Genomic DNA, 23,068 nt, shown 5'->3' with positions numbered 1-23,068 from the left:
AACAATGGTATTAGAATCTTACGATTCAAGATTCGATTTGTACGATTCGATTCAGTTCTATTTTGAACTGGATCTATAAGGCGAATCTAAATTATCACAGAATCTTGTGATTCATGATTCGAATTGTACGATTTAAGTCGATTCAGCTCTATTCCGAGCCGGATCTATAAGACAAATCTAAATTATTACAATTCCTATATTGTTTTTTAGGAAAACTATTACTCTAATTAAAGAAGGACGAGGAAAAGGAACCAATAAGAAATTTAAATAATAAGAAATTAGAGTATTATAATTCATTAACAAATAAAAACATATTTACTCTGTTATGAGGAGGGGTCCCACCACAAGGGTGTAGTGGGGGAAAGCCTTCCGACAACAACGTTTACTGTTGCGCCAAGACTCGCCCTCAATATTTTAAATTCAATATGATAATATTTTATTTTTTATAATATTATGAATTTGACGATTCGACTCATGAGTCACTATTCACAAAATGAGGATTTCTATTCTCGATTTCACAACTATGCTACCCAGTTAATTCAGATTTCTGTAAACAAGAGTAATAAGGAGAAAGTGATTAAGTAATAACTGTATTTTCTGGTGGGAATAATATCTTTTAATAAAATTCCTACCAATAATGATTTTTTTAAGAATTCTGAGAATTGTGCAGGGTTGTAACGGTTTGCAGCATTTGTTGTTGTTGGAACTATGTGATATGGTTCCGCAACTCCAATTGAATTATTTGGTCCCACCCGTTATCAATGGGATCAAGTCCTCCATATATGAAGGTTTGGTTTATGGAAATTTTTTGAGTGAGCTGCTTCCAGAAATGTCAATGGAAGATGAAGATATGCCTAATAAATCTATAAGGTCGTTGAAGTTTGGGGCAACTCAGGATGAAGTCTTCCTTATCCAAGGCAAATCATTCATTGGTGAAGAATTGTTAGCTGGTTCCGTTGATGCCGTCGCCTGCATCTTCATCTTCATCGGGGGAACTGGACCATTTTTTTGCACCCTCAGCCAGTGGTTTCTGGCTCCGCCACCGTCTATTCCTTATGCTTGCTTCCCACATAAACCCAGGCAGCCTTCACCGGGAAGTACATCATCCAAAGGAATTCATACGTGTACGCAAACATGTCGATTTCCTGGTATTAATATTATTAGAAACTCTGATTGTCACAAATCAATAATGCCATACATAGTGTAAGAAATTACAGCAGCATTGTGTGTCTCAGCTTATATGATCCAGCAAGCTGTTTCTGTTTGGCACGGGAGAAAAGAAATCTTCTAGTCCCATTTGCTTACGGGTTCAGGGCTGCTGGTTTAGATGCATCAAAACAAGATCCATAGCCTAAACAAGGGAATAGACGACCACATTGCATGGATCATCTTTCGATCAACCAGATCTGCATATGGCTAGATGTTCCATTCATCTTCCGTGTTCCCAGTAACACATGTTGCGATTTAGTTTATTCAAGTTCTCAGCAATCACATTTTGCATTTCTTCCTACATAGAGGGAACACAGATAATGACACTGGTCAGCCAACAATCAATCCCTAAATGATCAACAGAGGGTGCACAAATGTGACCAAATAACTAATCTAAGCCGCGAAGACATAGACATTCATTCGTCAGAAGATATGACAAAGATTGCGTAGTTTGAAGGGCAAATGAAACAAAAATTACTTCGTCAAAATAGATAGCACAATGTAAGATACAGAAAATAAAAGGCATATCCGCAATTTCACCTACGAATGCCTGGGGGCTGCCTTTAATAACAAAAGAGGAGGCTAAACCATAAATGACAAAGCATGTGTAATAAACAATCAAGCCTTAACATAGTGCCTAAGGCTAAAATCAAAATCCTAATTGATAAAGAGACTTCAGTGATTATCGAATATCATCTTCCCAGAAATGCAAAAGAAGCAATAGCCTACCATAATAAATAAATAAACAATAGATTTTGCAAAAAGGATGAAAAATACAGCATACAAAGCAGGAAATATATGTAAAGCTACATGTTTGGATACTAGGAAAATAACAAAAAGGACTATGCCAAGAATAAACTTGAACAGTCAGTGAGAACCAGATAGATTGTGCTTATTGCTTATATGGCTGATTGTCTATCCGTTTTCACACGCTAGTATTAAACCTAAAATAGAATTGCAAGCTGGGTATATGATACGAGAGAAACCTTGGCTACACTTAACGCAAAGGAGCAAGCTGCGACACATAAATAAAGCTAGAACAAACGACATTATTTACCAACAAAAGCTCCATCCTCGGCTCATCATCTATATCATCATTTAATTAACAAGCATCAATCTAATGAAACTATAATTTCTTTTACTTATTCATATACCCAAACAAAATAACGTTGTTGTCGTGTGACCGAGAGGTCACGGATTCGAGTCTTAGGAGCGGCCTCTTGCCAAAAAAATTGGCAAAGACTTGCCCCAGTACACCCTTATGGTGGGACCCCTCCTGGACCCTCGCTTAGCGGGGACGCGTAGTGCACCGGGCCGCCCTTTTTATTCATATACCCAAACAAAAAAATCATTTTAACGCCCAAAAATCATCAAACAGAGTTTAAACAACTTCAAGTTTGATGTAAAACAACCTAAAAAGGCTGCCTTTAATAAGGAAAGAGGAAGCTAAAACATGAATTCCCTGAATATTCAGAGAACTTCTCGAACAAGGGAATGGATGATTGATCCCAACAATCAAAGCCCAATATGAGCATCAGCAAGAAAGTAAGTCAAAATAACAAACTTAGTTCAAGAATGTGAGAAACCACAGGTCAAGAAATCATCAAGATTCAGATAGTAAACGTGCACAACAATAATTAATAAACTCACTAGGAAATCAGCTACGTTTACGAGAGCAAGAGAATTAAATTAGTATGTCTCAATCATTTCAAGTTCAACCGGACAACTGACTTTTATCAAATAACTAAAGTTAAGTTATAAGGAAAAGACAAAACCACAAGACATACACTAAAATTAAGTTATAAGGAAAGGACTAAAATTAAGTTATAACGAAAAGACATTGTGTAGATACCCATTTTTGTCCAGGATTTTTTTATGTTTTAACTGACAATATTTGAAATTTCAACAAATTCATATATTATATCGGAAATAAAACACTTCATTCTCACATATGATTTATCAAAAATGGAGTTTTTGTGTGCCAATTTGTTATATCTCAATATAATTATCAAATCGCACTCAAGGTATAATTCATTGAAATAAATGAATTTTCCATCTTTTTATAAACTATATATGAGATATAATGTATTATTTTCTAAATATAATTTTGAAATTGTTATATTTCAAATTATGATTATTAGTTAAAAATCAATTTTTGTTTAATAGTTAAGTTAATGTCATGAATTTAGCTCATTCATTTTATAATTAATATTCAAGGAATAAATATAGTTCTAGGTATGATTTATTGTTAAGAGATTGCTATTGAAGATGATTTTTTTTACATAAAGTCATGTTTAGAACATAATTTATTCTTAGAATTAATTAGTTATGAATGAATTAATATTCACAAAAAATTATAAAAAATAATAAAATAAAAATAAAATAGAATGTTTTTATTAAGAAATAAAATTTACATTTTAGTAAAACTAATCAAATTACAATTTTTGTTTTGCAGGAAACATAAAAATAAACCTCTCAAGGTTCCAAATGAAGCTTCAACTCAAACAAAACCCAAATTTCAAATTTGTGGACAAAGCCAAAAATGGACAGCATCAAGGTTCCAAATGAAGCTTCAACTCAAACAAAACCCAAATTTCAAATTTGTGGACAAAGCCAAAAATGGACAGCATCATTGGTCTTCAATCTAAGAGAAAATTCACACCTCAAAGACTAAAGAGACAAATTCAGCGTGAATAAGCAACCAATCCCCTACATCTTGAAAATAGGAGACCATCACTAGAGACAAATGCACAAAGATCAACAATGCAGAAAAATTCATAGTAAAAGACAATTTCCTCAAATCCAACCATGACTTGTATATCTATAAATAGAGGGGTTTTGAACACCAAAAAGGAGGAGGCCAATTTGGAGAGAGATTTTGGAACCAAAGTTTAGAAAGCCATTTTTTAGAGTTGTATTTTTTTTAGACAGAAATCAAAAAGAAATTCATGTGATTGTTTCAAATCTGAGTGAAAATCCAAAAAGTGAGTGAAAATCTAAAGAGTGAAATCTTATATTCACCAAAGTTCAATACAAACCAATTCTTCTCTATTTGATCTCCAAAGCTTTGAGCTAAGGGTTTTTATTCTTAATTTGTAAAAACAGTGATTGAAAGCATCTATTTTGCTTTTGAAATGAACTGATTTTGTAAACTTTGAATAAAAATCCATTAGTTTTCAACTCTTTAAATATATATGTTGATTACTTAATGCGTTTGAAATTTCTAATACTAACCATTTATTATTCTTAGGGATAAGGTGCAAATTTGCCCCTAACGTTTTTAGGGAGGATCAGATTTACCCCTTAAGTATGAAATAGCAAAATTTTAGGTCTATGGTTTTTATAAAGGTGCAATTTTAGGCCTGTTGGATGGAAAACTTTAACACTGTTAAAAATTGTATGCCATGTCAGAAATTTATATTTGGGATTGTCACGTGGAATTACACCCATCCTTCCATCTTCTTCCCCGTAATCGTGATTCACCAGATTCTTCTCCTTTAATTACGATTTTGAATATGCTCTCTTTCATCTTCTTCCGTTCAGTCACGATTATGCTCTTCTTTTTTTTCCCTTCAATTGCGATTTTGATTCTGCTCTCATCTCCTTCTCCTTCTTAGCTTCAATGGTGATTTTGCTCTTCTTAGCTTCAATGGGGATTTTGCTCTGCTTCTCCTTCTTTCTTCCCTTCAATCACGATCCTTCCTTTTCCTAAAGCTATCGTTTTTCGTTTTCCTAAAGCATTGCTTAATACCCATCCAGAAATTTTTTGTTTTCCTAAAGCATTGCTCTCAAGGCTTTTACAATAAGCACTATTCTTCCATGAAAAGCAAGTATTCTCAGCAATCACACTTTCATTTCAGACATTACAATAAGCAGTATTCTTCCATGAAAAGCAAGGATTCATTCATGGATACTCTGATGGATAACGCGATACAAAGACATTGAAAATAGAAAATGAACTGAGCTTAATGAATTGGAACTAGAAAAACACAAGCAACAGAATAATAGAATCAAAAGAGAGATCAACTGCCTAAACTAACTATCAGTGGAAAAAACTCCATTGCCCAAGCATAAAGCCGAATACTAACTGAATCCCCAAAACATGTCTTTAACAATCTAAACTCTCACATCACATATGTACATAACCTATAGTATTCTTTCCTTCTCTCTCAACAAACTCCAGCTAAGCCGATAAACCATATGTCCTTCGATTCCCAATTTACCCTCTTATTCCATTATCACATTCTTTATCAGACTCCGAGATAATTAATATTCCATGGATCTAAGATTCTGGGGTTATAGGGAAATTGAGACCATGAAGCACATCAAAATTTAGACACTGAATTGTAATATGAAGCACATCAAATCAAAGAACACTCTTGATTGAGGAAATTACTTACCAAGTGTGTATCCTTTCATGCAAATGAAATTCACCATATGATTACAAGTTCCATCATTCTTAAGCTCCACTCCAACAAGCCTGAATCACTGAATTAACATTTTGAAAGAGACTTCAATATATTGAATCTGTTAAAATAATTGACAAATGAACAAGCATCAGATAACCATGATTGGAAGTGCCTTGGTTTCACAAGCATCAATCTAATGAAACTATGTTATCATGTGGAAAAGACAAGACATACACTAAAATTAACTCATAAGGAAAAGACAACCATATTGCATCCACAAATTGACACTTGTATTCCTGCAATCCCAGTAATACACAATGTCACCATGTTTATACGCTTCTCAGGAATCCCATTTGCATTTCTTCATACATATTTAGTAATAATCTCAACATTGCCCTTATATACAGAGAAAACTAAAGGTTATAGAACACGTTTAGGGAGAAGTAAATTAGCATCTCTCAAATACTTCACCCGGACAAAGTACCACTGGGTATTACTGCAATCAAATTACAGGTAATAGACAACCGCATTGCATCAAGCGTTTCCGTTCATAATTATAAAAACAAAAACCAAGTCACGAAAGTTCTAGTTTGAAATTTGCTTTGAACTTCTTTCTCTATATTGCAAAAGCAAACTAAGGATAATGACTCTGGTCAGCCAACAACCAATCCCTAAGTGATCTAATGATTGGTTGACGTTACACAATCTATTACCAAAAATAACCTCACCAGGACCTAATACTTTGAATCACAATCTATTAGCAAATTTACCCCTGTTGTCTAACTCAACTGCGCGAACAAATTTATCCCAGAGTCTGACATCAGTCTATTAGCTCCAATAATCAACCAGTGCTATGCTGCTATTTTAAATAGAAGTCAACAAATTAAAAATTAAAAGATTGAACTCGAAGGGCCAATACTATAACTGGAATTGGAGGGGTGAGCCAGGCCAATGCCATAGTGCAACACAATGGCGACTCTTGAAGACCCTAATGGCAAGCCATTAATATAGGTCTTCCCCCTAAAAAAATTAATTTAATATCGTATGGACCAATGGTCCACATATCAGATATTAAACTGATAAGAACAGATACTACACTTGATCTTAGCCAAAAGGCCGAGAAAGGTATGCTTCTACCATTGTAAGGCTTCTCTCTTTATACTTCACTTCTTGGTCCTCAAAGAGCTTTCTTTCCAATGTGGGATGTTTGTAAAGTAAATGACACACTTCCTCACTCACTTTCAACAATTTTATCCGCTGAATACCAGACCCAAGGCAAAGTATTTCCATCAAACAACAATTTTATCAGCTAAATACCACATCTAAGGCAAAGTTAAACTGAGCAAACAAAAGATAATGACTCTTGTCAGCCAACAACCAATCCCTAAGTGATGAACCATATCCATATCTAATGCTTGGTCGAGTTTACACGGGAAGCATCTATGTGCCTCTGAGATAACTAACCCAAGCTTTGAAGGCATTGCCTTATGGAGCACATCTGTTTCTGATTTGACTAAATAACATCTGTTCCAGAGAGGGAGGAACTAAACACATTAAGCTCATTAAAGTGCCTCAGAAGATATGATAATTGACAAAGATTGCACAGTTTAACCTCATTTGGATGCCCAATTTAATATTTTGATTATGTTGAAACAATAAAACAAATTAACAAGCATCTAATCTCCATGATTTGAACTTTGAAGTGGCTCACTTTCAAAAGCATGGACAAAATGAAACTATAAACAAAAACTTCTTCTCAAACGCATAATAATGAATTTAGGGAGTTCAAAATTTGATGAAAACCTAAAACCAGTTCAATTTTACCTTGCAATGTCTATAGCACGAAAGAAGAAGCTGAGAAACGAGTAGATAATCATTGCCTCCAACAGAGAATCTAATCCCTAATTGATAACGAGAAATATCATCTTCCAATATAAGCATAATAATCAATAACCCACCCATTGTTTGGAAACTTAGAATATAACAGAAACTCACCTTTTACATTGATTAGATGAACAAGAAAGTGAAACTAGAATTGGAAGGGGGCCGCGCGAACGCAGGCCCCCACTGCCACAAATTATGACGTAAGCTCTCCCTCTTGGGGAGACTTTAGGGAAGCACCCCTCCAGAGTGCAATGGAGGTCACAACCCTAGGCCATGAGCCTCATTGATCACCCATTGAACCCGTCCAGGTAAGTATGTTTCTCCATCGATCTTCAGTCTCATTTATCCGTTTGCTGGTTCATTATCCTGCTCGTGCTTTCCGATGTGGGATATGCTCTCATAACTTTTCTTCCTGTTATGACCAGAAGGACTATAAGCCGCATGCTAGATGTATGAGCCGGGGTCCCTTCGGTTCGCTGTCCGGGGGGATAGAGAGAGGAGCCTAGTAACAAAAATCTCTTTTTCGCAAGCTCTAAAACTAGTTGCATATTCTTTTTAAGAAAAAAAAAATAGTTGTATATTCTCACACAAATTATGACGTAAGCTCTAAAACTAATTAATCTAACCAGTACCAGCACGTCGGTTCTAACCGGATTTGATATGTAATTACATTGTTCAAACTCAGCTCAATCGGTACGATATTTACACCGGACTGGGCTGTGGGAAAACTAATTTCAAATCCAACCTAACTCATCCAACTAATATATTTATATAAAAAATTAAAATCAAAGTTAAAATTAAATTATTTTGATGTAAGGCTATATTAATATGAGGGACATGATGAGCTTCATTTGCTTGAAATTTCCTTTTGTATGTGTTTTATTTTTTGATTTCTTGAATTAAAAGTGGTTCAACGTTGCTGGGTTGGGTTTATATTTGAGAGCATATTATACAACAACTTCAACCAAATATCTCAACATCCCTCTAAAAAGGGGATAATTATTCTTTTAATACTTTTAAAAATATTTATAATAATAAAAAAATAAAAACAATTTCTAATTTGAAAATAAAAACTGAAAGCACCGTTTTATTCTTGTGTTTATCCTCCATGTAAATTTTTAAATTCGTCATAGATGGTTCTATTAGGGTTAAAGAAGTCCATTAATTTTAATATTTCAAAACGTTAATTGAAAAAGCTCATTTTAAGAGCTTTTTCTAAATTATCGTTTTCATCCCAAAACTCTCTCCCAAACCTCTCTCCACCAAACACTCCAATTAGCGGTTTCAGTGGTCAAACCTCTAAAGTTGGTCAAAATCGCTATTTTTATCCCAAAACGCTCTTTACCAAACAGGGCCAATATGAGGGACATGATGAGCTTCATTTGCTTGGGGTATTGCTATATACCGCAATATTTTTTCCACCCACCGCACTCTTTTGACATTTATGCCATTGTCATAATTTTTTTTATCAAAAACCAAAACTTTTTTTTTCCTCTCTTTCTCTCCCAAGCCTAAAAACCCGAATTGGACAAAAATGGACCCGAGCATTCCCGAAGACCATGATTTCGAACACGAGGTAGTCCTACGATATAAATTTAAATTTAAATTTTGTTTTTTGAATTTCTAATTTTTTTTTTTTGGCCTAAATGGGCAGCGCGCACCGTTCCACCGTACGGTGGAATGGATGCGCCTTTCGTTCCACCGTACGGTGGAACGATTGCGCCTTTCGTTCCACCGTATGGTGGAACGAGAGCGCCGGTCGTTCCACCTTACGGTGGAACGAACGGCCGTGCCGTTTCCACCACGGGTGGAAGAGGCAGTTCTAATAATGACCGGTCGATATCTGGTCAACGCACCACCTCATCATTTTCAAGCCATTAATAAAGTGGAACCCACAAATTATAAAAAAATAATCAATTTTTGTACTTTCTCTCTTTTACCCTTATCCATCTATCTCTTCATCTTCTTCTCTCCATTTGTTTCTCTCTCTTCAAATTTCCTTCCCTCTCTAACCCCTCTCTCTCTCTCTCTAAAGTTCTTTCAATCTCAAACTTAGCCCTATCTCTCTAACATTCTGTATTGATATCACTTTTCTAATGGTTCCAAACCGTTTTCAGAATTCAACTCATCCAAAAGTAAAAAGAAAAAAAGAAAAAATAAATAAAATTCAGAAGCTGTTTTGACGGGCATGAGGCTTTTGATGTCCTTGCCATGATCTCCATTAATATTAATACTTGTTTAGCTGACGATGTTTTGGACCACCAATTTCATTGACCTTTTTTTATGAAGAATTAATATTATATCTATAATCACAATATAAATACATGGAAGACTTAATTAATTAAGCTTTATAAATTATCAGAAAAAACACACTTCAAATTACTAAGACCCTGTTTGGGAATTAGCCGTTAGCTGATAGCTGATTACATTACCTGTTAGCTGATTTGACTAGCTGTTTGTCTAGACCTTTTTGGTAAAAATTAGCTGATTGATAATAACGGTTTGTGGAAAAAGACGAATAGGAGCATTTTTTTTTAATATTGGAGGATGAGTCTATCTATTAGAGTTAAGGAAATCCATTAATTTTAATATTGCAAAACGCAAATTAAAAAAGCTCCTACAATGAGCTTTATCTAAATTAGCGTTTTCATCCCAAACCTCTCTCCACCAAAACTCCAATCAACGGTTTCAGTGGTCAAACCGCTAAAGTTAGTCAAAACCGCTCTTTTTATCCCAAAACGCTTTTTAGCAAACACGACCTAAGTTATTGTTAAATCAAGAAATGGGTGCAGCAGCTACAATAATGAAGATATGTTGTTTTATTATGATGATATTAATAGTCATATTAGTGGTGCAGTTGACTTGTCTAATGTAATTCTAATCGATTCTGTTCCACCTAATAATTCTGATTTGGTCTTCATCTGGGTTAAGCCAGGAACATACAGGTTTGTACTGGTTTTATATCACAATTAATTAATTTTCTTTTACTTATGCTAATTATGAGTTTAATTAATTAAACAGTAAAAAGATTGTTGTTCCTGCCGACTGCCGATAAGCCATTCATAACAATAAGTGGTACAAATCCCTCAAAAACCATAATAACATCAACGAGGGAGGGAATATAATGGAGTCTCCAACATTTTCTGTATTGGCTTATGATTTTGTTGGAAGATATCAATATAGAATAGAGGTGAGTTAGAGAGAGAAATTTAAAGAGAGAGAAAGAAATTTGAAAAGAGAAAAAGAAACAGAGGGAAGAAGATGAAGAGACAAAGAGATAAGGGTAAAAGAGAGAGATAAAAATTGATTTTTTTTTATAATTTGTGGGCTCACTTTAATAATGACTTGAATGAAAATGATGAGGTGGCGCGTTGACCAGTCGTTGACCGGTCATTTTTACCGGCTGTACACCAAAGTGGGAGGTCACCTATAAGGTGTACATATTAGTGAGACAAATTGAAGGTTGTACATCAAAGTGTGAAGTGGGGTAAAGGTTATACACCATTGATGAAATTTACCCATAATAAAACTGTAAAAACTTAACAAAAATTTCATAAAAATTTGAGCAGCTTAACATTTAGAACAAATCATGAAAATGTGGGCAGCATAACACTTAGAACCAAGAAAAGTAAGAGAGGAAGAAAAGAAACTAAGAAGATGAAGTAAACAATAGAAATTAGAACAGAACAGAGAAGAGAGACAAGTAAAGTTGTCGAAGTATGTACCTTTTAGATCGACGGTGCTGTTGGAGGAGATGAAGTGAAGTTGTCGAAGTGGATGAATTAAGCCTGGAGGAGATGAAGTCTACGAACCGAGACACAGAGAACCCTTTCTATGGCAGTTACACGAACCATCTGATTACAGTTACTTCAATTTTTAACCTAAATTTCACCTGAGATCCAAAGGCGACAGCCTCTCGCCTAGAATCGCCTCTCGCCTGCGAAGGAAAGGTGGTCGCCTTTCGAATTTCGCCCGCCTCCCATTACAGAAGGCGGTGGCTTGATCGCCTGGGCCGCCTCTCGCCTCAGGCGATCGGCTCGGTCGCCTTTCACAACTATGATACCGATAGATCACACTCCTTTACTAAAATGATGGTCTCTAACTTTGAAATTATTAACATAATTGATCCATCAAAGAGTGATCTAGTGGCATTTCATGCGATCAAGCCGCTATTTACACTACTCAACAACTATTTGGATTTTCAGTTTTGAAGTTTAGGGCCCATCATGTTAATAATACTAAAATTGAGGGCCATTGGTGTAGTTTACCTTACTATTATTATTATTAGAAACTCTGATTATCACAAATAATAAAAAAAAAAAAAAAAAAAAAAAAATTATTGTCAGACATAACACAAGCATACACAACAGGATTCTTTGTCTCAACTCAAGTATATGATCTCAGCTATTAGTTGCACAATAATTAACTATGCCTTTCAATTATAACACAACAACGAAAAAAGACAAATTATCGGACACGATTATCATTTTTGTTGCCTTTACGTCACATAATCACATTGAATCTATAGATCATGTGAATCTATAGATCAGCTATCTGTAAACTCAGGCTGTGCTCCAAGAGTAAAGTTCCAAAATTAAGAGCATTTACCCTATATATGCAATGTTGTTGAGTTGATTGAACTTCCAGCCAAACCCCCATCTCTGATTATTTCGCATCGCGACTCTACGCAGCCTACTAAATATCACCTGTGTCTTGAATCTACAACGTTTTCTGATTGTGGAAGAAAGCTCTAAACCACCAGGAATATATACTAGCATAATAGGAACAGAGCAAATCCACCTGTACAATACCGGACCCATCGATCTATATCACCTCAGGCTGTAACCAGAAAATCACAAATCAACCGGACAGAATTGAAAAACACAAGGAACAGAATAATAGAATCAATAGAGAGATCAACTTCCTAAACTAACTATCAGTGGAAAAAACTCCATTACCCAAGCATAAAGCTAGAGAGCGAGCCTTGGCGCAACGGTAAAACGTTGTTGTCGTGTGACCGAAGGTCACGGGTTCGAGTCTTAGGAGCGGCCTCTTGCCAAAATAATTGGTAAGGGAAGACTTGCCCCCAGTACACCCTTGTGGTGGGACCTCTCCCTGGACCCTCGCTTAGCGGGGACGCGTAATGCACCAGGCCGTCCTTTTTACCCAAGCATAAAGCTGAATACTAACTGAATTCCCAAAATGTCTTTCACAATCTAAACTCTCTCATATATATATATATATATAACCTATATAGTATTCTCTCCTTCTCTCTCAACAAACTCTAGTTAAGCCGATAAACCATGTCCTTCAATTCTCAACTTACCCTCTTATTCCATCATCACATTCTTTATCAGACTCCAAGATAATAAATATTCCATGGATCTAAGATTCTGGAAATTATAGGAAAATTGAGACCATGAAGCACAGTAAAATTTATAGACACTGAATTGTAATATGATCTAACTAAATGAAAGAACACACTTGATTGAGGAGTAAATTACTTATCAAGTGTGTATCCTTTCATGCAAATGAAATTCACCATATGATTGCAAGTCCCATCATTCTTAAGCCTTAATCACTGAATGAACTTTAGAAAAAAAAAAGGTAAAAAAAGAAAAACTAAAGTAATTTGTTCTCCAGTAAAATTTTGAAAGAGACTCTAATATTGTGATTCTGTTAAAATAATTGACAAATAAACAATCATCGGATAACCATGATTTGAAGTGCCTCGGTTATTAACTTCTTTTAGTTATTCATATATCCAAACAAAAAATTCCTTTTAACGCCTAAAAATCAATCAAGGGAGTTTAAACAACTTTAAGTTTTTTTGTTAAACACCCTAAAAGGCACATCTGCAATTTCACCTAGAAATGCCTTCCAGAGAAACAGTGCAAACAAAAAGGATAAATATAGAAACATCGATCTATTAGCTCCAATGTCAACCAATACTATTCAAATTCAAATCAAAGTAAAAAAAAATTATAAATCAGTCAAAAGATAGAACTGGAATTGGAGAGGTGAGCCAGGCCAATGCTATAGTGCAAAGCAACTCTTGAAGACCCTAATGGCAAGCCATTAATATAGGTCTTCCCCCTAAAAAAAATTAATTTAATATCGTGTGGACCATTGGACCACATATCAGATATTAAACTGATAAGAACAGATACTACACTTGATCTTAGCCAAAAGGCCGAGAAAGGTATGCTTCTACCATTTTTAGGCTTCTGTCTTTATATTTCACTTCTTGGTCCTCACTCACTTTAACGCCTTGTCAACAATTTTATCCGCTGAATACCAGACCCAAAGGCAAAGTATTTCCATCAATCAACAATTTTATCCGCTGAATACCAGACCAAAGGCAAAGTTTATCAGCTTCTCAGCAATGGCATTTGCAGTTATTCCTCCATATGGAGTAATAATCAACATTCTCAGTATATCAGAGCAAACAAAAGATAACGACTCTCGTCTGCCAACAACCAATCCCTAAGTGATGCACCATATCTAATGCTTGGTCGAGTTTACACGGGATGCATCTATGTGCCTCTGAAATAACTAAACCCAAGCCTTAAGGCATTGCTTTATGGAGAACATCTGTTTCAGGACTCCAAGATAATTAATACTCCATGTATGTAAAATTCTAGCATCACAGGCAATATGGGACCATGAATGACAAAAGATATTACTCCTTGAATCACAATATAATTTAACTTCATTGATTGAGCAAACTACCCTTGAACTGCGTATCATTCTTCAGCTTCACCAATCAACGACCCATAAAATATTAAAAACGTGTAACCACCAGTACAGATAGCATAATATGTTGAGACTTTGGATGTCCAATTTAATATTTTGATTATGTTGAAACAATAAAACAAATTAACAAGCATCTAATCTCCAGTTATTCATATACCCAAACAAAAACTTATTTTCAACGCATAATAATGAACAAAGGAGTTCAAAAGTTCAAGTTTTTACCTTGCAACGGATGCCCGGCTATCTACAGCATGAAAGAAGAAGCTGAAAGACAGAGACAACGAAACCAGTAGATAATCTCTGCCTCAACATAGCCTCCAGCAGAAAGAATCGAAATCCCTAATTGATAAAGAGAAATAATGATTAATGAAATGTCATATATATGTTTGCTCAACAAAATAAGCATAATAATCAATAACCTACACATTGTTTGGATACTGAGAATATAACAGAAACTTCACCTTTTACATGTTTATGAAGTGGATTCGATGAACATAAAACTGAAACTAGAATTGGAAGGGGGCCGCGCGAACACAGGCCCCCACTGGCACAAATTATGACGTAAGCTCTCCCTCTTGGGGAGACTTTAAGGAAGCACCCCTCCAGAGTGCAATGTAGGTCACAACCCTAGGCCATGAGCCTCATTGATCACCCATTGACCCCGTCCAGGTAAGTATGTTACACATTGGTTCTTGACTCTCATTTATACTGTTGTTGCTTCATTATCCTGCTCGTGCTTTCTGATGTGGGATTTTCTCTCATAACTTTTACAATAAGCAGTATTCTTCCATGAAAAGCAAGTATTCTCAGCAATCACACTTTCATTTCAGACATTACAATAAGCAGTATTCTTTCCATGAAAAGCAAGATTCATTCGTGGATACCCTGATGGATAATGCTATACAAAGACATTGAAAATAGAAAATGAACTGAGCTTAATGAATTGGAACTAGAAAACACAAGGAACAGAATAATAGAATCAATAGAGAGATCTACTGCCTAAACTAACTATCAGTGGAAAAAACTCCATAGCCCAAGCATAAAGCCGAATACTAACTGAATTCCCAAGAGATGTCTTTCACAATATAAACTCTCACATATATATAACCTATAGCATTCTGTCCTTCTCTCTCAACAGACTCCAGCTAAGCCGATAAACCATATGTCCTTCGATTCTGAATTTACCCTCTTATTCCATTATCACATTCTTTATCAGACTCCGAGATAATTAATATTCCATGGATCTAAAATTCTGGAATTATAGGGAAATTGAGACCATGAAGCACATCAAAATTTATAGACACTGAATTGTAATATGATCTAACTAAATGAAAGAACACACTTGATTGAGGAGCAAACTACTTATCAAGTGTGTATCCTTTCATGCAAATGAAATTCACCATCATTCTTAAGCTCCAGCACCTACATATATGCACAAATACACAACTGTACATCTATCACTCCAAAAAGAAAAAGATATAGAAAGAAAAACTAATGTAAATTGTTCTCCGGTAACATGTTGAAAGAGAGTCTAATATTGTGATTCTGTTAAAATAATTGACAAATGAACAAACATCAGATAACAATGATTGGAAGTGCCTTGGTTTCACAAGCATCAATCTAATGAAACTAGAACTTCTTGTAGTTATTCATACACCCAGGCATCTCCGCAATTTCACCTATTGGAATGCCTCAGGACTGCCTTTAGTAACGAAAGAGAAAGCTGAAACATAAATGACAAAGCATGTGCACTAAACAATCAAGCCTTAACCTAGTGCCTAAGGCTAAGTATCAAAATCCTAATTGATAAAGAGAGTTCAGTGATTATCCAATATCAACTTCCCAGAAATGCAAAAAGCAATAGCCTAATAAACTAACAACAGATTTTGCAAACTGTTATCAGTTACGACCGTCTACTGAAAATTAAAATTAAAAAATCAGTTGGAGGGATAAGACGAGGCATCTAGATCTTCATATGTGTATTTTCAGTTAATCTATATTCAGAACCTCTCTGGCCATACCAATGATTGATGGAAACCGCACTCCCGGTACTTAAATTCCCCTGAAAATTGAGAGAACTTAGCATCCAATAAGGGAATGGATGACACGAAGTATCAAAGCCAAATATAAGCATCATATGAACAAACTTAGTTCAAGAAATATGAGACACAACAGCTCAACAAAGCGTCAAGATTCAGATAGTAGATGTCCAGAATAATAATTTATTGAAGGATAAGACTTTCTTGATTGAGCAAACTACCTTTGAATTGCGTATCACTCCACAAAAATGAAAGTTCACCACCCCAGTATGAAATTTACCAGTACTTAGCTATTTCAAATAAAAGTTAACAAATTAAAAACCGAAAAATCTAAGTATCTGCCATATCTATATGCACGAAAATAAAACTGTAAGCCAGAATCACTAAATTAACTTTAGAAAAAAAGGTAAAGAAAGCGAAACTGAATAATTTTTCTATATTATTTATTTATTAGTTGATTATCTTAATAAAATAAATCCTTAATTAATCTGTACTGCTTAACTATTTACCTCTAAAAACAGTCTATATCAATCTATCAGCTCCAACATTAACCAATACTTTGCTATTTCAAATAAAAGTTAACAAATTATAAATCAAAAACTGTAAATATAGAACTGGAATTGGAGGGGTGAGCCAGGTTAATGCTATAGTGCAACACAATGGCAACTCTTGAAGACCCCAATGGCAAGCCATTGATATAGGACTTCCCTCTAAAAAAATTAATTTAATATCGTGTGGACATGTATGAGGGAGTATGCACAAGTGTACATACTAAAGAGTTTCCTATTACGATTGGAGTGCATCAAGGTTCCGCACTAAGCCCATTTCTTTTTTCCATCGTTATGGATGAACTAACAAGTTCACTTCAAGATGGTATACCATGGTGCATGCTGTTTGCAGATGATATTGTGTTGGTTGATGAGACGAAAGAAGGAGTGGAGAGAAAGTTGGAACTATGGAGACAAACTCTAGAATCTAAAGGCTTTAAGTTGAGTCGAAGTAAGACAGAATATTTGGAGTGTAAGTTTAGCGGCCATAGGAGTAGGGAGGCAGGGACAATCACCCTAGATGGGAGAGTTGTTCAGGCCTCGGATTGCTTCCGGTATTTAGGATCTATTATCCAAACGGATGGAGAAGTAGATGGAGATGTTGCTCATAGGATTAAAGCTGGTTGGTCGAAGTGGAAGAGTGCTACGGGTTTCCTTTGTGATCCCGGCATGCCTAATAGATTGAAGGGAAAATTCTACCGGACGGCAATTAGACCAACATTGTTATATGGTACGGAGTGTTGGGCAGTGAAACACTGCCACATCCATAAGATGTCGGTGGCGGAGATGCGTATGTTGAGATGGATGTGTGGTCATACGAGAAAGGACCGGGTGCGTAATGAAATAATTAGGACAAAAGTAGGGGTCACATCTATTGAGAATAAAATGAGAGAAAACCGACTAAGGTGGTTTGGCCATGTGAGACGTAGAGCGCTTGATGTAGTGGTGAGGGTAGGGGAAGACCTAAGCAAACTTGGAGGAGGGTGATCGAGAGTGATATGAGTTTACTGGGAATTGAGGAAAATATGGTAGTGAATAGGACGAAGTGGAGGGAGCGAATTTGTGTCGCTGACACGACTTGATTTCACGGTTTTATAAGATGGTTCATGTTAGCCGACCCCGAATCATTTCGGGACTAAGGCTTTGTTGTTGTTTGTTGTTTGTTGTTCCTTATATATGTGAGAGTTTAGATTGTGAAAGACATCTCTTAGTGTTCGGCTTTATGCTTGGGCTATGGAGTTTATATTACTTGTTTGGATACTGAGGAAATAAGAGAAGCCCATCTTTCGCCTGACACAATTATCCTTTTTGTTGCCTTTATGTCACATAATCACGTGACACAATTATCAAATGACAACCCAATAATTAACTCTCTAAAAAATCAGCTATAGAAATCGTTTAGGGAGAGCGGGAGAAGTAAACTGAGCTATATCAATTGATGGTAGTTCTAACATTACAACTTGGTAAAACTGCAATCTAGTTACAGGAAATAGACTATAGAACAGGAGCAAATTAGAAAATTATATTATGACCCAAGCTATCAACTATCTGTAAACTCAGCCTGTGCTCCAAGAGTAAAGTTTGGCTATAGCTCAAATTTTGCACATTATGGGAGCAAAAGCATTACAGCCAAAACCCCATATGTGATTATTTCGCATCATGACTAGATGCAGCCTATAAGTAGTAAATATCACCTGTGTCTTGAATCTACAGCGTTTTCTGATTGTGGAACAAAGCTCTAAACCACCTGTAATATATATACTAGCATAATAGGAACAGAGCAATTCCGCCTATACAATACCCGACCGATCTAAATATACATTTTACAACAAAGGAAAGCTTAGCTTTCTCTGATGCCTATTCTGAGAGAGAAATGCTGACCAATAAGCTTAGACTGTATCCAAAAAAATTATATATACATTTTACAATTTACCGATAAACCATGTCCTTCGGTTCCCAATTTACCCTTTCATTCCATTATCACATTCTTTCTCAGACTCCAGATAATCAATATTCTATGGATCTAAAATTCTGGAAATTATAGGAAAATTGAGACCATGAAGCACAGCAAAGTTTATAGTAAATGAAAGAACACACTTGTTGATTCCTCCATAACCCAAGCTACTGTCTTCCCATTACTTATCAAGTGTGCATCATTTCATGAAAATGAAATTCATTCAAGTATCACAATTTACCATATGATTGCAAGTTCCATCATTCTTAAGTTCCACCAGCTGCATATATGCACGAATATAAAACTGTAAGCCCGAATCACTGAATTAACCTTAGAAAAAAAGGTAAAGAAAACAAAACTGAAATAGTTTGTTTATATTATCTAATTATTTATTTATTATTTGATTATCATTAATAAAATAAATACTTAATCAATCTGTACTATTTAATTAGTTACCCCTAAAACAATCTGAAATGAATCTATTAAATAATATAAAAGTCAACAAATTATAAATCAAAAGCTCTAAAGGTAGAACTGGAATTGGAGGTGTGAGCCAGGCCAATGCTATAGTGCAACACAATGGCGACTCTTGAAGACCCTAATGGCAAGCCATTAATATAGGACTTCCCCCTAAAAAAATTAATTTAATATCGTGTGGACCATTGGTCCACATATCAGATATTAAACTCATAAGAACAGATACTACACTTGATCTTAGCCAAAAGGCTGAGAAAGGTATGCTTCTACCATTGTTAGGCTTCTCTCTTTATAATTTCACTTCTTGGTCCTCAAAGAGCTTTTTTTTTCCAATGTGGGATGTTTGTAAAGTAAATGACACATTTCCTCACCCACTTTAACGCCTTGTCAACAATTTTATCCGCGGAGTACCAGACCCAAGGCAAAGTATTTCCATCAATCACAACCAAATTATTTCTTACAATTGTCCTAAAACAACCATTTTTGCTTTCCCTATAATACTTAGTAAGTTAATATCATCATCCAGCGTATCTTCACAACAAAATAGCAAGCTGGTTGCTTACATTCATCAAAGAAATATTCATGGTTAACAAGAAGGTCTGCAATCAACACTGGCATGATGCAAAGCCAACAGAGGATAATATGTTGAGACTTTTGGATGAAGCATCTGATTCTGTGATTTGAACTTTGAGGTGGCACAGTTTCAAAAGCATCGACAAAATGAAACTATAACTCCTTTGATTTATTCATATACCCAAGCAAAAACTTCTTTCAATAGATACTAATGCACGAAGGGATTTCAAAACCAGTTCAAATTTGATGAAAACCTAAAAGGCACCTCCGCAATTTTTATCTTGGAATGGATGAAAAACATAAACAACGAATCCAGTAGATAATCTTTGCCCCAACAGACAGAATTGAATCCTAATAACGAGAAATAATGATCTTCCAAGAGAAGCAAAATAAGCAATAACCACTGCTTGCTCAATAAATATCTAAACAATCGCTTTTGCTGAACTAATGAAATGATATAGCTAGATTAACAGGAATTGCATGTTAAATTCTTGTTTGGATACTGAGAAAACAACAGAAACTCATCTTTTTTGCATGGGTACGAAGTCGATCAAATGAACATATAACTACTTCCAGTTATTCATATACCCAAACAAAAACTTCCAGTTATTCATAATGAACAAAAGGAGTTCAAAATTTCATGAAAACCTAAAACCAGTTCAATTTTACCTTGCAATGGATGCCCAAGGGCTGTCTACAGCACGAAAGAAGAAGCTGAAAAACATAGTCCAGTAGATAATCTTTGCCTCAACTTAGTCTCCCATAGAAAGAAACGAATCCCTAAATTGATTACGAGAAATAGTATGATTGATGAACATCATCTTCCAATAGAAGCATAAAAATCAATAATCAATAACCTACCCATTGTTTGCTCAACAAATAACCTAGACATTGTTTGTATACTGAGAATATAACAGAAACTCACCTTTTGATTCGATTAGATGAACAAAAAACTGAAACTAGAATTGGAAGGGGGCCGCGCGAACGCAGGCCCCTACTGGCACAAATTATGACGTAAGCTCTCCCTCTTGGGGAGACTTTAGGGAAGCACCCCTACTGAGTGCAATGGAGGTCACAACCCTAGGCAATGAGCCTCATTGATCACCCATTGACCCCGTCCAGGTAAGTATGTTTCTCCTTCGATCCTGAGTCTCATTTATGCGGTTGCTGCTTCATTACAATAAGCAGTATTCTTCCATGAAAAGCAAGTATTCTCAGCAATCACACTTTCATTTCAGACATTACAATAAGCAGTATTCTTCCATGAAAAGCAAGGATTCGTTCATGGATACTCTGATGGATAACGCGATACAAAGACATTGAAAATAGAAAATGAACTGAGCTTAATGAATTGGAACTAGAAAAACACAAGGAACAGAATAATAGAATCAATAAAGAGATCTACTGCCTAAACTAACTATCAGTGGAAAAAACTCCATAGCCCAAGCATAAAGCCGAACACTAAGAGATGTCTTTCACAATCTAAACTCTCGCATATATAAGGAACAACAAACAACAACAACAAAGCCTTAGTCCCGAAATGATTCGGGGTCGGCTTACATGAACCATTATATAAAACCGTGAAATCAAGTCGAGTCAGCAACACAAATTCGCTCCCTCCACTCCGTCCTATCCACTACCATATTTTCCTCAATTCCCAGTAAACTCATATCACTCTCGATCACCCTCCTCCAAGTTTGCTTAGGTCTTCCCCTACCCCTCACCACTACATCCATTTGCCACTCTTCGGTTCTCCTAACCGGCGCATCAAGCGCTCTACGTCTCACATGGCCAAACCACCTTAATCGGTTTTCTCATATTTTATTCTCATAGATGTGACTCCTACTTTTGTCCTAATTATTTCGTTACTCACCCGATCCTTTCTCGTATGACCACACATCCATCTCAACATACGCATCTCCGCCACCGACATCTTATGGATGTGGCAGTGTTTCACTGCCCAACACTCCGTACCATATAACAATGCTGGTCTAATTGTCGTCCGGTAGAATTTCCCCTTCAATCTATTAGGCATGCTGGGGTCACAAAGGAAACCCGTAGCACTCTTCCACTTCGACCAACCAGCTTTAATCCTATGAGCAACATCTCCATCTACTTTTCCATCCGTTTGGATAATAGATCCTAAATAGCGGAAGCAATCCGAGGCCTGAACAACTCTCCCATCTAGGGTGATTGTCCCTGCCTCCCTACTCCTATGGCCGCTAAACTTACACTCCAAATATTCCGTCTTGCTTCGGCTCAACTTAAAGCCTCTAGATTCTAGAGTTTGTCTCCATAGTTCCAACTTTCTCTCCACTCCTTCTTTCGTCTCATCAACCAACACAATATCATCTGCAAACAGCATGCACCATGGTATACCATCTTGAAGTGAACTTGTTAGTTCATCCATAACGATGGCAAAAAGAAATGGGCTTAGTGCGGAGCCTTGATGCACTCCAATCGTAATAGGGAACTCTTCAGTCTTCCCAACACTAGTACGTACACTCGTGCATGCTCCCTCATACATGTCCTTCATGATGTCAATATATTTCCACGAAATGCCTTTCCTTATCAAGGCCCACCAAAGTACTTCCTTGGTACCTTATCATATGCTTTCTCCAAGTCAATAAAAACCATATGCAAGTCTTTCTTCTTATTTCGATAGTGCTCCATTAATTGTCTCATTAGATGGATGGCTTCCATAGTTGATCTTCCCGGCATAAAGCCAAACTGGTTTTCCGAGATCTTGACCGTCCTCCTTAGCCTTTGTTCGATCACTCGCTCCCAAAGTTTCATAGTGTGACTCATTAATTTGATTCCCCGATAGTTGGCACAATCTTGGACATCGCCTTTGTTCTTATACAAAGGGATTAAAATACTTTTCCTCCATTCTGATGGCATCTTATTGTTTCTCCAAATTTTGTTGAAGAACATCGTCAACCATTCGATTCCTCTTTCTCCCAAACATCTCCAAATCTCAATAGGGATGCCATCAGGTTCTACTGCTTTCTTCAACTTCATCTTACTTAATGTCATTTTGACTTCACCTTTTTGAATTCTCCGCAGGCATTCATGATTTATCATATCGTGATGGATACTTATATCTCCCACATCTTGGCTGCGATCTCCATTAAATAAGTCATCAAAATAGGACCTCCATCGTTACTTATATATAAGGAACAGAATAATATAATTAATAGAGAGATCAACTGCCTAAAC

General features: G+C 36.0%; 1 long non-coding RNA gene, 6 other non-coding genes and 2 pseudogenes across 14 annotated transcripts; all 9 read right to left on the bottom strand.

The window, feature by feature from the left end:
* Positions 1-473: 473 nt before the first annotated feature.
* On the bottom strand, positions 474-21,301 carry LOC136205786 (uncharacterized). Of its 8 annotated transcripts, none has more exons than XR_010676079.1 (9): positions 20,775-21,301; positions 20,519-20,629; positions 17,177-19,079; positions 16,280-16,320; positions 14,481-14,597; positions 11,228-12,341; positions 5,610-5,736; positions 1,216-1,507; positions 474-1,145 (listed from the first exon to the last, which is right to left on the bottom strand). It is a non-coding gene; the product is annotated as an uncharacterized lncRNA (long non-coding RNA). The 8 variants fall into 8 exon arrangements; XR_010676082.1 differs by lacking the exon at positions 16,280-16,320 and adding an exon at positions 14,720-15,156 and having other exon boundaries at positions 19,041-19,079; XR_010676078.1 differs by lacking the exon at positions 16,280-16,320 and adding an exon at positions 7,443-7,519 and having other exon boundaries at positions 19,041-19,079.
* On the bottom strand, positions 6,552-6,747 carry LOC136207515 (U2 spliceosomal RNA). The gene has a single exon (XR_010676661.1). It is a non-coding gene; the product is annotated as a U2 spliceosomal RNA (small nuclear RNA).
* LOC136207853 (small nucleolar RNA snoR127) lies at positions 7,068-7,151 on the bottom strand (annotated as a pseudogene).
* On the bottom strand, positions 7,658-7,818 carry LOC136207867 (U1 spliceosomal RNA). The gene has a single exon (XR_010676953.1). It is a non-coding gene; the product is annotated as a U1 spliceosomal RNA (small nuclear RNA).
* Positions 13,518-13,708, bottom strand: LOC136207538 (U2 spliceosomal RNA). The gene has a single exon (XR_010676683.1). It is a non-coding gene; the product is annotated as a U2 spliceosomal RNA (small nuclear RNA).
* On the bottom strand, positions 14,775-14,935 carry LOC136207875 (U1 spliceosomal RNA). The gene has a single exon (XR_010676960.1). It is a non-coding gene; the product is annotated as a U1 spliceosomal RNA (small nuclear RNA).
* LOC136207546 (U2 spliceosomal RNA) lies at positions 16,921-17,050 on the bottom strand (annotated as a pseudogene).
* On the bottom strand, positions 19,343-19,538 carry LOC136207536 (U2 spliceosomal RNA). The gene has a single exon (XR_010676681.1). It is a non-coding gene; the product is annotated as a U2 spliceosomal RNA (small nuclear RNA).
* Positions 20,819-20,979, bottom strand: LOC136207872 (U1 spliceosomal RNA). The gene has a single exon (XR_010676958.1). It is a non-coding gene; the product is annotated as a U1 spliceosomal RNA (small nuclear RNA).
* Positions 21,302-23,068: the final 1,767 nt, after the last annotated feature.

This window comes from Euphorbia lathyris, chromosome 9 (genome assembly GCF_963576675.1).
Source record: "Euphorbia lathyris chromosome 9, ddEupLath1.1, whole genome shotgun sequence".
NCBI classification, from domain to species: Eukaryota; Viridiplantae; Streptophyta; class Magnoliopsida; order Malpighiales; family Euphorbiaceae; genus Euphorbia; species Euphorbia lathyris.
The sequence above is the reverse complement of the archived record's forward strand: the minus strand, read 5'-3'. Positions and strand labels throughout refer to the sequence as shown.